The sequence below is a fragment of the Amblyraja radiata genome, chromosome 3 (genome assembly GCF_010909765.2).
Source record: "Amblyraja radiata isolate CabotCenter1 chromosome 3, sAmbRad1.1.pri, whole genome shotgun sequence".
Lineage (NCBI taxonomy): Eukaryota > Metazoa > Chordata > Chondrichthyes > Rajiformes > Rajidae > Amblyraja > Amblyraja radiata.
This window is the reverse complement of record NC_045958.1, coordinates 103,436,643-103,452,718: the sequence shown is the minus strand read 5'-3', so window position 1 is coordinate 103,452,718 and position 16,076 is coordinate 103,436,643.

The following is a 16,076-nucleotide window of genomic DNA, read 5'->3' as shown; positions in this document are numbered from 1 at the left end:
GTATTTCTGGGAATAATACAGAAGGTACAGGATCACTTCATTCCAAAGAGGAAGAAAGATTCCAAGGGGAGTAAGGGACGACCATGGCTGACAAGGAAAGTCAGGGTCAGATTAAAAATAATAGAAAAGAAGTACAACATAGCAAAGATGAGCGGGAAGCAAGAGGATTGGGTAATGTTTAAAGAGCAACAGAAGATAACTAAAAACGCAATACGGGGAGAAAAGATGAGGTGCGAGGGTAAGCGAGCCAAGAATAAAAAGGATAGTAAAAGCTTCTTTATGTATGTGAAGAGGAAAAAAATAGTTAAGAGCAAAGTTGGACCCTTGAAGACTGAAAAAGGTGAATTTATTATGGGAAACAAGGAAATGGCAGGTGAGTTGAACAGGTACTTTGGATCCGTCTTCACTAAGGAGGACACAAATAATCTTCCTGATGTACTAGTGGCCAGAGGATCTTGGGTGACTGAGGAACTGAAGGAAATCCACATTAGGCAGAAATGGTGTTGGGTAGACTGATGGGACTGAAGGCTGATAAATCCCCAGAGCCTGATGGTCTGTATCCCAGGGTACTTAAGGAAGTGGCTCTAGAAATTGTGGATGCATTGGTGATAATTTCCCAATGTACTATAGATTCAGGATCAGTTCCTGTGGATTGGAGGGTAGCTAAAGTTATCCCACTTTTTAAGAAAGGCGGGAGAGAGAAAACAGGGACTTATAGACCATTTAGCCTGATATCAGTGGTGGGGAAGATGCTGGTCAATCATAGAAGATGAAATAGCAGTGGATAGCAGTGACAGGATCGGTCCGAGTCAGCATGGATTTACGAAGGGGAAATCATGCTTGACTAATCTTCTGGAAGTTTTTGAGGATGTAAATAGGAAAATGGACAAGGGAGGGGGCGCTGTCCTGTGGTGTGGCTGCCCAGCCTGCAGCTGTTCGTTTTTCACTCTTTTAAAAAATTTTTAGTGAGTTTTAGTGTTTTGTTTATGGAGTTCTAGACTTTTCTATGTGGGGTGGGGAGGGGGAAATCTACTTTTCAGTGTTCCTACCTGGTCAGAGAGGTAGCTTTTCTCCGGGCTGCATTTTCGACCCGTCCTCGCGGCCTACCAGCGGTCCTGGAGCGGCGTTTTGTGAGGGGACTGCCCAGTACCTCGGCTTCGGCGGCGGCACAGCGCTGGAGTGCTATTGCGGAGCGGGCGATGCCTTGCCTGGGTCGCTGCGCTGAGACCGCCGAGATAAACATCGCGGAGCTGCGGGTCTGTGGAGCGGCCAGCTGCGGGCGGCGGCGCTGAACTTAAACATCGGGAGCCTGGGATCTCTCGATGAGATGGCCAGTGGTAGAGCTCCAACCGGCGCGGCCTTGTTGGCTTCGGAAGCCACGGTCTCCGGTGAGGGAAGCGGCCGTTCCAGGGTTCCCATGCCGCCGAGAGGATTCTCCCGACGCCGGAGTACAATCATCCAGCGAGAACGGCCTGGAACATCGGGCCTCCTTAAAGGCAACTGTGGAGGCCTCAAATAGGCCCGACTATGGGTGGACATGGGATGGGGACTGGACACTGTGCCTTCACTCATAATGGGAACCATTGTGGGGGGATGTTTTTATGTTTAAATTTCTTTATTATTGTTATGTCTGTATTCTTTCTTTATGTGCTGCATGGCAAGAAGCATTTCACTACACCTAGGTGTATGTGATAAATAAAATTACCTTTGAACCTTTGAACCTTTGAGAGCCAGTGGATGTAGTGTACCTGGACTTTCAGAAAGCATTTGATTAGGTCCCACATTGGAGACTGGTGGGCAAAATTAGGGCACATGGTATTGGGGGTGGAGTGCTGACATGGATAGAAAATTGGTTGGCAGACAGGAAACAAAGAGTAGGGATTAACGGGTCCCTTTCAGAATGGCAGGCAATGACTAATGGTGTACCGCAAGGCTCGGTGCTGGGACCGCAGCTATTTACAATATACATCAATGATTTAGATGAAGGGATTCGAAGTAACTAACAAATTTGCAGATGACACAAAGCTGGGTGGTAGTGTGAACTGTGAGGAGGATGCTATGAGAATGCAGGGTGACTTGGACATGTTGGGTGAGTGGGCAGATGCATGGCAGATGCAGTTTAATGTGGATAAATGTGAGGTTATCCACTTTGGTAGCAAAAACAGGAAGGCAGATTATTACCTAAATGGTGTCAACTTGAGTAAAGGGGAAGTACAATGAGATCTGGGGGTCCTTGTTCATTAGTCAATAAAAGTAAGCATGCAGGTACAGCAGGCAGTGAAGAAAGCTAATAGCATGTTGGCCTTCATAACAAGAGGAGTTGAGTATAGGAGCAAAGAGGTCCTTCTGCAGTTGTACAGGGCCATAGTGAGACCACACCTGGAGTATTGTGTGCAGTTTTGGTCTCCAAATTTGAGGAAGAACATTCTTGCTATTGAGGGAGTGCAGCGTAGGTTCACAAGGTTAATTCCCGGGATGGCGGGACTGTCATATGCTGAGAGAATGGAGTGGTTGGGTTTGTACACTCTGGAATTTAGAAGGATGAGAGGGGTTTCTATTGAAAAATATAATATTATTAAGGGTTTGGACACGCTAGAGGCTGAAAACATGTTCCTGATGTTGGGGGAGTCCAGAACCAGGAGCCACAGTTTAAGAATAAGGGGTAAGGCATTTAGAACTTTTTCACACAGGGAGTTGTGAGGCTGTGGAATTCTCTGCCTCAGAAGGGGGTGAAGGCCGGTTCTCTGGATACTTTCAAGAGAGAGCTTGATAGGGCTCTTAAAGTTAGCGGATTCAGGGGATATGGGAAGAAGGCAGGAACGGGGTACTAATTGTGGATGATCAGCCATGATCACATTGAGTTGCGGTGCTGGCTCGAAGGGCCGAATGGCCTACTCCTGCACCTATTGTATATTGTCTATTGTCTATTATGAGAATGATCCCAGAAATCAGTGGGTTAACATATGATGAGCGTTTTATGGCACTGGGCCTGTACTGGCTGGAGCCAGGATGGAAATCGCTATCAAAACATGATTTAAATTGAAGGATAATCAATATTTTAAATATATACAGATATGTGACTTCATGAAGAAATATACACATAGATTTCAAACTATATTTTTAGACCCTTTAGAAGAAGCAATGCATATTAAGGCTGATTCACAAAAACTAATATCATACTTTTATAATAATATATTAAATAGAGAATTACCCTCAACAGAAGCACTAAGAGAAGATTGGGAACATGAGCTAATGATAAAGATCTCGAAGGATAGATGGGAAAAGTATCTGATGAACACACATAATTGTTCTATTAATGCAAGACATAATTTAATTCAATTCAAATTATTACATTGACTATATTATTCAAAAACGAGGTTGAATAAATTTTATCCAAACGTCTCTCCCAGATGCGATAAATGTTTGTTTCAAAACGCTAATATAACACATTCATTTGTAGGATGTACAAAGTTGAATACATTTTGGAGCGATATATTTGATATATTTACAAAGCTTTTCAAGTCAAGAACAGAACCTAAAACGGAATGGACTATATTTGGAATAATTGTAGAAGATATGAATTTAAAGAAAGACCAAAACGTTTTTTTTAATTATGGGTTAATAATTGGAAAGAAATTGATACTTACATTTTGGAAAAAATACAACCATACCAACTGTTAAAATGTGGATTAGGAATATGATGGACATAGCACGCCTTGAAGAAATGAGACTCCGACTAATAGATAAATATGACCAATTCTTAAGGAGTTGGTCTCCTTTCATCGACGTTTTGGAATCATGTGATGCAGCGGTACCGTAAAGATTGCTGATTTCAGTTCATGCCGCGGATAGATCTACATCTCCGAATAAAGATTTGAAAAATTCTCTTTTAAGGGGCCTTCTCTCCTATTTCTACTTTCCACTTTTTCTTTTTTTTTATATACACACTTCACGTTTTTCTATTCTCTACCATCTATTTTTCCCTTTTTCCCCCTTTCTATTGTTTTCTTTTTCTTGTCTTGCTTACTTCCTTCTCAAAAAATTTAAAACAAAACAAAAAAAAAAAAAAACACGGGGGGGACACAAATTCTTGGTGGCCGCTCGCGCACGCACACGCACACATGCAGGCTTCGGCCGTCGGCCCTGTGGACGATAACATCGGGGGCTGATCTGGTTGGTGACCGACTCCAGCAACAGCAGCTTCGTCCGCCCTGTATAGTGGTGCTTCAATCGGCCCGTTCGCGGGGCCTTTCGTCGCCCGGCGCGGCTTAAAACCGGCCGCAGGAGCTTCCATCGCCCGGCGGTGCGATGAAAGGTCCTGCTAACGGGCCGATTCAAGCTCCGCTCTATGATCTTTGCTCCACCAGGACCTCCCTCCTCCAATCACCTCAGTCCCACCCCCGTACTTCCGCCTCGGAACGACACCTCCATCCTCCAATCATCACGCTGAATCATAATGTCTCGCCCCCCCTTCGCCCACCCACTGCCTGCTGACCGACGTCTCTCTTGTCCAATTGGCGCCCTTGATCATCAGTTCCACCCGCAGTCTCGTGGAAAGCGGTGATTTGTAATAGTTTTTCTACCGAATTATTAAACATGGGGGGGGATTGTCCCCCGCCTCTCAAAGCATGAGGAGGACGTGCACCCTCAGCCCCCCCCCGGGATTTCCGCCCATGGGCTGTAGGATAGAAGGATGAGAGGGTACTTCATAGAAACTTACTGTATAGTGAAAGGCCTGGATCGAGTGGATGTGGAGAGGATGTTTCCACTAGTGGGAGAGTCAAGGACCAGAGACCACAGCCTCAGAATAAAAGGATGTACCTTTAGAATGGAGATGAGGAAGAGTTTCTTTAGTCAGAGGGTGGTGAATCTGTGGAACGCATTGCCACAGAAGGCTGTGGAGGTCAAGTCAATGGATATTTTTGTGGCAGAGATTTGCCAGATTCTTGATTAGTACGGGTGTCACAGGTTACCAGCGGAAGGCAGGAGAATGGGTTTGAGAGGGTAAGATAGATCAGCCATGTTTGAATGGTAGACTTGATGGGCCGAATGGCCTAATTCATTTCATACCACTTATGAACTTATGACACGTATAAAGCTCATTCAGCATGAGTCCAGCATCCAGTTCTTATTTTCAGCTTACAGTATCTCCAGCTCCCTCGTCCTGCTTCTCTTGACCGGTGTCTGTCCTTCCCTCAGCTCCCAGAGGGAATGTCTCAGTGGTGACTGGGACTGAGGGGGCTTCGGCTACGTTACCCTGTGTCTTCTCACCGCCTCTGCCGAGCCACATGCCTCGCACGGTCACATGGATGAGGAAGGATCCCTACCGGCACATCGTCGCGTTCAGACCCCAAGCTGATGGATCCTGGGCGGCGGAGAAAGGAGCAACTCGGTTCGTGCTGGCCGGGGACCCAGAGTTGGGAAACGCCTCAACCAGGATAAAGCAGCTGAGGGTGGAGGACAGTGACGACTACCTGTGTCTCGTGACCTCGACCTACCATCTGTTCCTGTGCGAGATCCAACTGCAAGTTGCAACAGGTAAGAAACCCCATCAACTCATGCTGCAGTGTGCAGCGAAGGTATTTAGGTTTAGCTTTAGTGCTAGGTTTTTGTTTTGTATTGTCACGTGTACTGAAGTATAGTTAAAAAGCTTGTGTTTGTAAGGCTATCTGATCAAGTCATATAATACTGTATGCGAATACAATAAAACCAAACACAAGTACCACATGAATTGATTGGGTAGACGCACACTCTTGCCCAGAGCAGGGAACTCGAGAACCAGAGGACAATGGTTTAAGGGGAAGGGGGAAAGGTTTTATTGGAATGGGAGGTGTAACTTTTTCACATATAGGTGATGGCAGGTACTATCACAGTGTTTGAGAAGCAATTAGACAGGTACATGGATAGAACAGGTTTAGAGGGATATGGGCCAAATGCAGACAAGTGGGACTAGTGTAGTTGGTAGACACAAAACACTGGAGTAACTCAGCGGGACAGGCAGCATCTCTGGAGAGATGGAATGGGTGACGTTTCGGGTGGAGACCCTTCTTCAGGCAGATCTAAACCAGCATCTGCAGTTCTTTCCTACACATTAGTGTAGATGGGACATGTTGGTCGGTGTTGGTGTGGGAAATTTGGGCTGATGGGCCTGTTTCCACATTGTGTTACTCGATGACTCATTTACTCTATAATAGGTAGAGCGAAGAGAAAGAAATCAGATTGCAGAATATGGAGAATTACAGCGCGGATACAGGCCCTTCGGTCCACCGAGTTGGTGCCGACCAACGATCACCCCGTACACACGAGTACAATCCTACACACTAGTCAACATTTATAATCTTCCTAAAGCCAATTAACCGATCAACCGGTATGTCTTTAGATTGTGGGAGGAGACCAGAGCACTCAGAGAAAAGCCACACAGTTACAAGGAAAACGTACAAACTCTGTAGAGACAGCACCCGTAGTCGGGATTGAACCCGGGTCTCTGGTACTGCAAGGCAGCAACTCTGCCGCAGTGCCCCCGTGCCACCCACATTATAGAAAACTCGTTTCTTCATATTGTAAGGTTACATTTCCTGAGACCAATGTCCGCAATGAGGTAGGTTGGAAAATCGTAACTGTGTCATAGCTTATGGAAGGACCATTCAGAAGTCCATACAGAGTTTGTACGTTCTCCCTGTGACCGTGTGGGTTTTCTCCGGGTGCCCCGGTTTTCTCCCACACTCCAAAGACTTACGGGTTTGCACGTTACTTGGCCACTGTAAATTGTTCCAAGGTTTTAGGATGCAAAAGTGGGATAATACAGAATTAACAGGGTGGAACAGCAGTAGAGTTGCTGCCGCACAGCGCCAAAAACCCAGTTTAAATCTTGACTCTGGGTGCTCTCTATACGAAATTTTCACATTCTCCCTCTGACCGTGTGAGTTTTCTCTGGGTGTTCTGGTTTGCTCCCAGATTTGAAAGACACACAGGTTTGTGGGTTAATTGGCTCCTGTAAATTGCCCCAAGTGTGTAGAAAGGTAGGACACCATAGAACTAGTGTACATGCGATACTTGGTCGGCGGGGACGCTGTATCTATAAACACTATTCTAAGTTGGCTGCTTTGTCTTGGAAAGTTTTGAGCTTCTTAAAGGTTGTAATGCCCCTGTCCCACTTAGGAAACCTGAACAGAAACCTCTGGAGACTTTGTGCCCCGCCCAAGGTTTCCGTGCGGTTCCCGGAGGTTCCCGGAGGTTTTTGTCAGTCTCCCTACCTGCTTCCACTACCTGCAACCTCCGGCAACCACCTGCAACCTCCGGGAACCGCACGGAAACCTTGGGTGGGGCACAAAGTCTCCAGAGGTTTCCGTTCAGGTTTCCTAAGTGGGACAGGGGCATTAGTGAAGAATTGGAGAATGTTGCATCACTCCTGACTTGTGCTCTGTAAATGGTGTCATGTCTTTGGAGTGTCACAAGGTGGCGCCCTCAGACAGGATGTCATTATAGCTCTTGCGCTCACAATATTTTAGGTTTAGGGTTATATTCGTCACATGTGAAAAGTGAGCTTTACAGCGAACAAAAGCTCTTCACAGTGAAAAGCTTTGTTTCGCATGCGTTAGACATTGGACTTTAGAGATACATACTGTAGATACAGTGCGGAAACAGGACTTCGGCCCACCGAGTCTACACTGACCAGTGATCACCCTGTATACTAGCACTATTCCAAACACTGGGGGCAATTTATAATTTTATCAAAGCCAATTAATCTACAAACCTGTACGTCTTTTGAGTGTGCGAGGTGACCGGAGCAACTGGAGGAAAAACCCAAGCGGTCACAGAGAGATCGTTCAAACTCCACACACAGCCAGCACCTGAGATTGGGATCGAACCATGGTCTCTGGCGCTGTGAGGCACCGGCTCTATCAGTGGCGCCACAGTGCTGCACTTTGCTGCGGGATGGTCAGTTGATGGAGCAGCGGGAAGTAGTTGGGGCTCTACAAAATGCTGGCGTTGAGATGATTAACCCAGAGCAAACACAACCACCTACCTTACACAGTGACTCCAGCCAACAGTGAGTTTGTACTACAGTCCCCATTATTATTAAACTTCCCCATTGCCTCAATGTCAAGGGCAACCGTGTGACTAATGTAATATGTACGCCCCATTTTGTTGGTCCTTGTTGGAGGGAATTGTGTGTTTGACCAGGACAGTCAGCATCTCGCAGAATGGTGACGAGTTTCTCAAACAAGTCGTGTTATTCAAGGCCTTCACACTAAATACTGGGGAACACTCTGAGGGAACCCAAAGTGTTTCAATGATTCACAGCATCAACAGGCTTTTGGCTACAACGGCCACATAGAGATTCTACATTTTAAAATAATTGAACAACGCTTCTCGGCAGCTTTCATCCTTGTTTTTCCCCAGGATTTCTCTTTTACCTTCTATTCCTTGTTATTTGGAAAAGCAAGGACCGTTTTGAAGAAACACAACCACCTACCTTACACTGCGACTCCAGCCAACAGCGAGTTTGTACTACAGTCCCCATTATTATTAATCTTCCCCACTGCCTCAATGTCTACCTATCGTAATAAAAGAGGGGAAGAAGCTGTTCCCGAGTCTGGTGGTGCATACTTTCAAGCTTCTGTACCTTCTGCCGGAGATGGCAAAATGAATTGTCTCCATGTTATTGATCGAGTCTGGTTTGACTTCTCTCTCTTCAGCCCCACAGTTTTCCTACACTCTGATACTGTGTATTCCACTTGGAGTGAAAAGCCTTGTCCTTTTGGTGATGGGCTTCATTTTAATCAGGGACAAAACCAGGTATGTAATATTGCTGCGAGATACTTGCCTTCCAATGTCCGCAATGTGATGCATGGTCTTCTTCTGGTGATTCATCTAAAACATTAATTCCTTTTCTCTTCTGAAGATGCTGCCTGACCAACTGAGTGTTCTCAGTGTTCCTCTCCTCTCTCAATCTCTCTGTCTCTATCTCAGGGGACAGACTATCCATAGATATTTTCAGCAAACACACTGACATCTTCCTTGACTACACCCAGCCCCACCCTGTCTCCTGCAAGATTGCTATTCCATTCTCCTTCTGTTCTCACAATGTTTTCCCCTTTCGGACATCTGAGAAGTTATTTTTATTCATTCAAAATTATTCATTCATTCATTCACTCACTCATTCATTCAGTCATTCATTCATTCATTCATTCATTCATTCATTCATTCATTCATTCATTCATTCATTCATTCATTCATTCATTCATTCATTCATTCACTCACTCATTCATTCATTCATTCATTCATTCATTCATTCATTCATTCATTCATTCATTCATTCATTATTCAGGAAATGTGGATCTGCACAGTCTGTCATTATCCTTTCTTCCCAGGTTTCCTCTGTTTTTCTCTGTGTCAAACCTTGTCTACCCATTTCAGCATCCAATTTGTCTATAACACACAGCATGGAAACAGGCCCTTTGGCCCCATCTGATATAATCCCATTTGCTGGCATTTGACCCATATCCCTCTAACCCTTTCGTGTCCATTGTGGACATTGTACTTTGTATCTGGAACTGATGCGCTACATTGCTGAGAACTATATTCTACACTCTGCATCGTCCCATTTGCTCTACCTATCGTACTTGTTTGACATGATTGTTTTTATGTGTAGCATAATCTGATTTTATTGTTTTGCATGAAAAACAAAGCTTTTTACTGCACCTCAGTTCATGTGACAATAATAAACCTGAACCTAAAGGTGAAAGAAAATTCAGGGGATGAAGGAGGGTCCTAACCCAAAATGTTACCTGTCCTTCCCCTCCACAGACACTGCCTGACCTAATGAATTCCTCCAGCACTCTGCGTTTTGCTCACAATTCCAGCATCTGCAGTTCCTTGTGTCTCCCATGCTCTGCTCTGTCTCTCCCCATGGCCCTTCACATTCTTTGCCTGAATAGCTCAGATGTGATGGTATTCAGTGAATGGAGCGCTGCAAGTCCAGAAGGGGGTGAGCGAGTGAGGTTTAGGATTAGGCTTATTATTGGCACGGCTATTGAGGTGCAGTGACAAGCTTTGCTTTGCATGCCATCCACTCAGATTAGATAATATGATACATATTTGCAATCAAGTGACACTCAAGTACAACAGGTAGAGCAAAGGGGAAGATCTACCAGAGATGCTCCAGGGTTCTCCAGGGATGCTGCCTAACCCACTGCGTCTTAAGTTCATGTTCATAAGTTCAAGAAGCAGAATTAGGCCATTCGGCCCATCAAGTCTATGCCACCATTCAATCATGGATGATGTGTCTTCCCTTCTCAACCCCATTCTCCTGCCCTCCCCCATAACCCCGAAACCCATAATAATCAGGTGTCTTTCTTTGATAAACCAGTATCTGCAGTTCCTTGACACACGGGAACGCCGTCCGTCCATTTCCCTCCACAGAAGCTGCCTGACCTGCTGAGTGGTCACCGCCTATGCTGTAACCATTCCGTGATGCTACCAATTAATGTGATAAAAAAGATTTTCCTGTGGAATTACTGAAGCTCATTTTAACTGGTCTTGTTCTGTCCACAGAAGGAGTCGGGACTGATCCACCGCTGGAGGCTGAGACACCCATTTTCTTCATCCACATGCACATCTGCCGCTCTTTCCACACTGCCTGCCTCCGCTGATCTCGGCTGCGCTTGTAAAGGCAATCATTCGATGCGCGATGCATGGCCCCAAGAGCAAATTTCGTCCTGCCTACGAGCTATCCATCACCGTTGTACCCCACCCTACCCTAGCATTCCCACTGGGATTTATGTACAATTATTCCCAATAATAATTCTGGACATGAATATACCAGTAACTAAACTTCACAAACAGTCAGGGTGAGAAATTTGGGAACATTTATTTTGGGCTGAGTGCGGGGAAAGAGTAGCGAGGCGTAAGAGGGAGAGGCGATAATCAGTGTGGAGGGAATAGGTCAGGGGAGTGGTGGGATATGGAGATTTAGATTAGAGATACAGCATGGGAGTACATCCTTTGGCCCACCGATCCACGCCAACCATCGATCACCCACGCATATTAGTTCTAGGACTTCCCACTAGCTCATCAGAAGTTGGGAATGTACCTACAGGGCAGACAGGCATAATAAAATGCATTCAAGACCGAAATGAACCACAAGTGAAGATACAGTAGAAGGGTAAACAATGGCAAACATATGTACCTTTCACAAAGTTGCATAATTATTCACACAAGTATAATTGTACAGAATTGTACACAGAATTATTATCAGCATATAACACACAGATCATATATATGCACACACATGTATTTGCATACACAGTCCATGTACTGCTGATGCACGCATTTACAAATAACACGTGCATAAGCAGACAAGAGTGCATGTAGACATGGTGCAGGATGGTACTATGATACAGCAATGCATGTATTTGCACACACACAAACACACATCATACTAGTTTACGTTACCTCGCTTTCATATACACTCTTTACACACCAGCGGAAATTTACAGAGACCATTAACCTACAAACCCTGGGATGTGGGATGTGGCAGGAAACCAGAGCACCAGGAGGAAACCCAGAGGGTTACAGGGCGAACGTACAAATTCCACACAGACAGCACCCAAGGTCAGGATCGAACCCGTGTATCTGGCGCTGTGAGGTAGCAACTCTACCCATTGCACCACTGTGCCGCCCATCATCCGCACACAGGGTTACCATAGAAATTCTAGATCGGAAAACAGGGTTGAGGGAGAGGTACCATTTAATGTGGAGTTACATAGAAACATAGAAAATAGGTGCAGGAGGACGCCATTCGACCCTTCGAGCCAGCACCACCATTCCTTGTGATCATGGCTGATCGTCCCCTATCAATAACCCGTGCCTGCCTTCTCCCCATATCCCTTGACTCCACTAGCCCCTAGAGCTCCATCTATCTCTCTCTTAAATCCATCCAGTGACTTGGCCTCCACTGCCCTCTGTGGCAGGGAATTCCATAAATTCACAACTCTCTGGGTGAAAAAGTATTTTCTCACCCAGAGTCTTAAATGACCTCCCCTTTATTCTAAGACGTTGGGATGAGCTCCTCTCTCCTTGTGACCTCCCAGTCACGAAGAATTTCAAAACCCAGCTGGTGGGCTACAGGCAGTCAAATGGATAGTTCCTTCTCCTTGGGTCTGTCAGTCTCAGGGTGACCAGACCCGTATTTCCCCATAAAGAGTTCCTAATCCTTGCTAATTTTACCTTTCCCACTGTGGTGGACTGTGCTTTCACAGTCGTAGAGACATACGGCACACAGCAGACCCTTCAGTCCAACTCATGCGTGCCGACCAAGGTGCCTTATCCAAGCTAGTCTCGGAGTTTATGAAAGTTTTTCGATGACGCTACAATGACTTGAAATGCAACAAATAAACCTGTTTTGTGCAAGGACGTTGGCTGTTCCTCAGTGATAATCTGCACTGCACTCAGTCAGAGCATTCAGCCCATCGTCCCTGTTCTAGCCCATTTTTTGGGTCAGAATCAATGATTCAATGTTGCTTTTATTGTCACGTGCAAACACACAGTGACATTATTTGCCTTACATACAGTCCAGTAAGGTTTTGAGTTTAGTTTATTGTCACGTGTGCCGAGGTATTGTAAAATGCTTTTGTTGTGTGCTAACCAGTCAGTGGAGAGACAATACATGATTACAATCGAGCCATTCACAGTGTACACATACATGACAAAGGGAACAATGTGAATAGCGTTTAGTGCAAGAAAAAGTCCAGTAAAGTCCAATCAAAGATAGTCCGAGGGTCTCTAATGCCATATTGCAATACCTAACCACAATCCCCGATTAGCAAAGTGTACAGAAATAGTCCACTGAGACTGCATGCAAGAGGCGCAAGGTTTTGCCGCCATTTAAAAGTCCAGCCTGAACTCCAGGTCTTATGAGCAGCTCCAGATCCAGGTGAGCCCCAGGCTGTTGCAGGGCCTCCAGCCATCACATTCCCTGGATGTCTAGATCCCAGGGAACCTCCTGCAGCCGACCTTGAAGAATTACCTTATTGAGGTGCACAAGATCACGAGGGCATAGATAAAGTGAACCCTCACAGTCATTTTCCCATGGTAAAGGATTCAAAAACTCGTGGACATAGGCTTAAGGTGAGAGCGGAGAGATTTAAGGGGAAATCTTTTAGTTTAGTTTAGAGATACAGCGTGGAAACAGGCCTTACGGCCCACTAAGTCCACGTCGAACAAAGATCACTCATACACTAGTTCTATCTGCCATACAAGTGACAAGTTACAGAAGCCAATTAACTTACAAACCTGTACGTCTTTGGAATGTTGGCGGACACCGGCGCACTCGCTGCGCCCGCCGCTGAAGCCGCAGGCACGTCTCTGCACGTCCTCCGTTCCTGCCTTCTCCCCATATCCCCTCACTCCGCTATTTTTAAGAGCCCTATCTAGCTCTCTCGTGAAACAATCCAGAGAACCTGCCTCCATCGCCCACTGAGGCAGAGAATTCCACAGACTCACCACTCTCAGTGAGAAAAAAGCGTTTCCTCGTCTCCGTTCTAAATGGCTTACCCCTTATTCTTAAACTGTGGCCCCTGGTTCTGGACTCCCCCAACATCGGGAACATGTTTCCTGCCTCCAAGCCCTTAACAATCTTATATGAGATACACTCTCATCCTTCTAAACTCCAGAGTGTACAAGCCCATTTTCTCAGCATATGACAGTCCCGCCATCCCGGGAATTAACCTTGGAGAACGTACAAACTCCGTACAGATAGCACCCGAGGTCAGCATCGAACCCGTGTCTCTGGCGCTGTAAGACAGCAAATCTACCGCTGTATCGCTGTACCTGTCATGTGAGCAGTTAATCACGTTCCCTTTCGCAAGATATTATTAAAATATTTCTGCTGAGATCAGCTGGTGCACATTGCACAACTAACCCCCTGGTTCTACAGTTTGGTAGAACCTCAGGCGCCATGTTTAGAAACTCCCTCACTTCTCTGTATAAATATCTGCGCATTACAATTATCATTGGAGTTGTGACCTGAGCCCTTGATTGAGACGCTCTTTATATGCGGCTTGTACAATAAAGAATGCTGCTGATGTAACGAGTCTTTCAGACTCACTTCGGGGAGATATTTCGACAGTCCTTTGGAGCTTCCACCGAGATCGTTTGTCCAAATTCTGGGAGGACGAAGATGAAGAAATCGCGCCTGTTTCCAGGATTGGATATTCTTTCATTAAACATTTTCTCTTTTCAAAAGTGGACGAAGAGACTGGGAAGTCATCTGCCCCTGTCCCACTTAGGAAACCTGAACGGAAACCTCTGGAGACTTTGCGCCCACCCAAGGTTTCCGTGCGATTCCCGGAGGTTTTTGTCAGTCTCCCTACCTGCTTCCACTACCTTCAACCTCCGGCAACCACCTGCAACCTCCGGGAACCGCACGGAAACCTTGGGTGGGGCGCAAAGTCTCCAGAGGTTTCCGTTCAGGTTTCCTAAGTGGGACAGGGGCTGGCGCAGCGGTAGAGTTGGTGCCTTTTACAGCGCTTGTAGCGCCGGAGACCCGGGTTCGACTCCGACTGTGGGTGCTTGGGTTTCCTCCCACACGGACAGGTTTGTAGGTCAATTGGTTTGGTGCACGTGTAAATTGCCATAACAGTGGTAAATCACTTTGTAAAGGAATGTTTAGGAAAGAAATGCAGATGCTGGAAAAATCGAAGGTAGACAAAAAATACTTGAGAAGCTCAGCGGGTGAGGCAAGCATCCAAGGAGACAATGAATTGGCGACGTTTCGGGAGTTTCTCCAGCATTTGTTTGTCTACCTACTCTGTAAGGGAAGTCGGACCCCGCTGGGAAGGCCGTGGACCGAAGGGCCCGTTTCATTTGCTTGGCGCATTTTGAAATTGTCCCTAGTGTGCGTGGGAAGTTGTTAAAGTGCGGGGATCTCTGGTCGGCGCGGACTCGGTGGGGCGAAGGGCCTGTTTGCACCTGTTATCTCTAAACTAAACTAAACTAAGAATAATTGGTTCATGGCACACAGGGATTGAAACACGAATGATTGGTTGACACAATGAATTGTAGATGCAGTTTCACAAAAAAAGCCCTAACGTGCTGGAGTAACTCAGCCGGTCAGGCTGCATCTCTGCAAGACATGGATAGGTGACGATTCAGAATAATGACGGGTTCCGACCCGAAATATCAGCTGTCCACGTCGTCCAGAGATGCTGCGTGAGCCGCTGGGTTACTCCAGGACTTTGGGTCATTTTAGGAGTGATTGGTTAATGGGGCAGTAGGGGGGAAATAGCAGTGACTAGTGAATAGTATGGTGGTAGAGTATAATGGCGGGCAGTATGGAAGTGGATTTGATTGAGCTGAAACGTGGTGGCGGTTGGCAGGAGAACTGGGGTCGAGAAACAATGGGAAGACTGGCCATTGAGATGTTGATATTGTAATGTCTACCGAGACACCGTGAATAGTTTTTGTTTGTGTGCTATCCAGTCAAACGAAATCATACTCTACACGAGTAAACACAAGCCATATATAAATGCAATGGGTCGTTCGGAGAGAAATATACCAGAGCGCAGAATATAGTTTTAGAGCATTGTAGGATTACAATTCCAGATAATATGTCCACATAAAGCTAGGTTGTAAGATCGGGACTAACCCTTAGTCGCGGGACTAAACCTTAGTATGTGGGACAATCGTTCAATAATCTGAAAACAGCGGATAAATAGGAAACGGGAGGTCTAGAAGGATGAAGGGGTAATTCATTGAGACTGCCCGAATAGCGAAATACTTGAATCGAGTGGATGTGGAGATGATGTTTCCACTAGTGGGAGAGTCTAGAACCAGATGCCTTCGCATCAGAATAAACGCACGTACCTCTAGAAAGCAGATGAGGGTGAATTTCTTTAATCAGAGGATGATGAATCTGTGGAATTCGTTGCCACCGAAGGCTGGTGATCGCCGTCAATTTATATATTTAAGGCGGAGATTGATAGATTCTAATTAGTACCAGTGTCATGGGTTATGGGGAGAAGGCAGGAGAATGGGATTTAGAGGTCTGTGCTGCACACGATGCCAAGACCTAC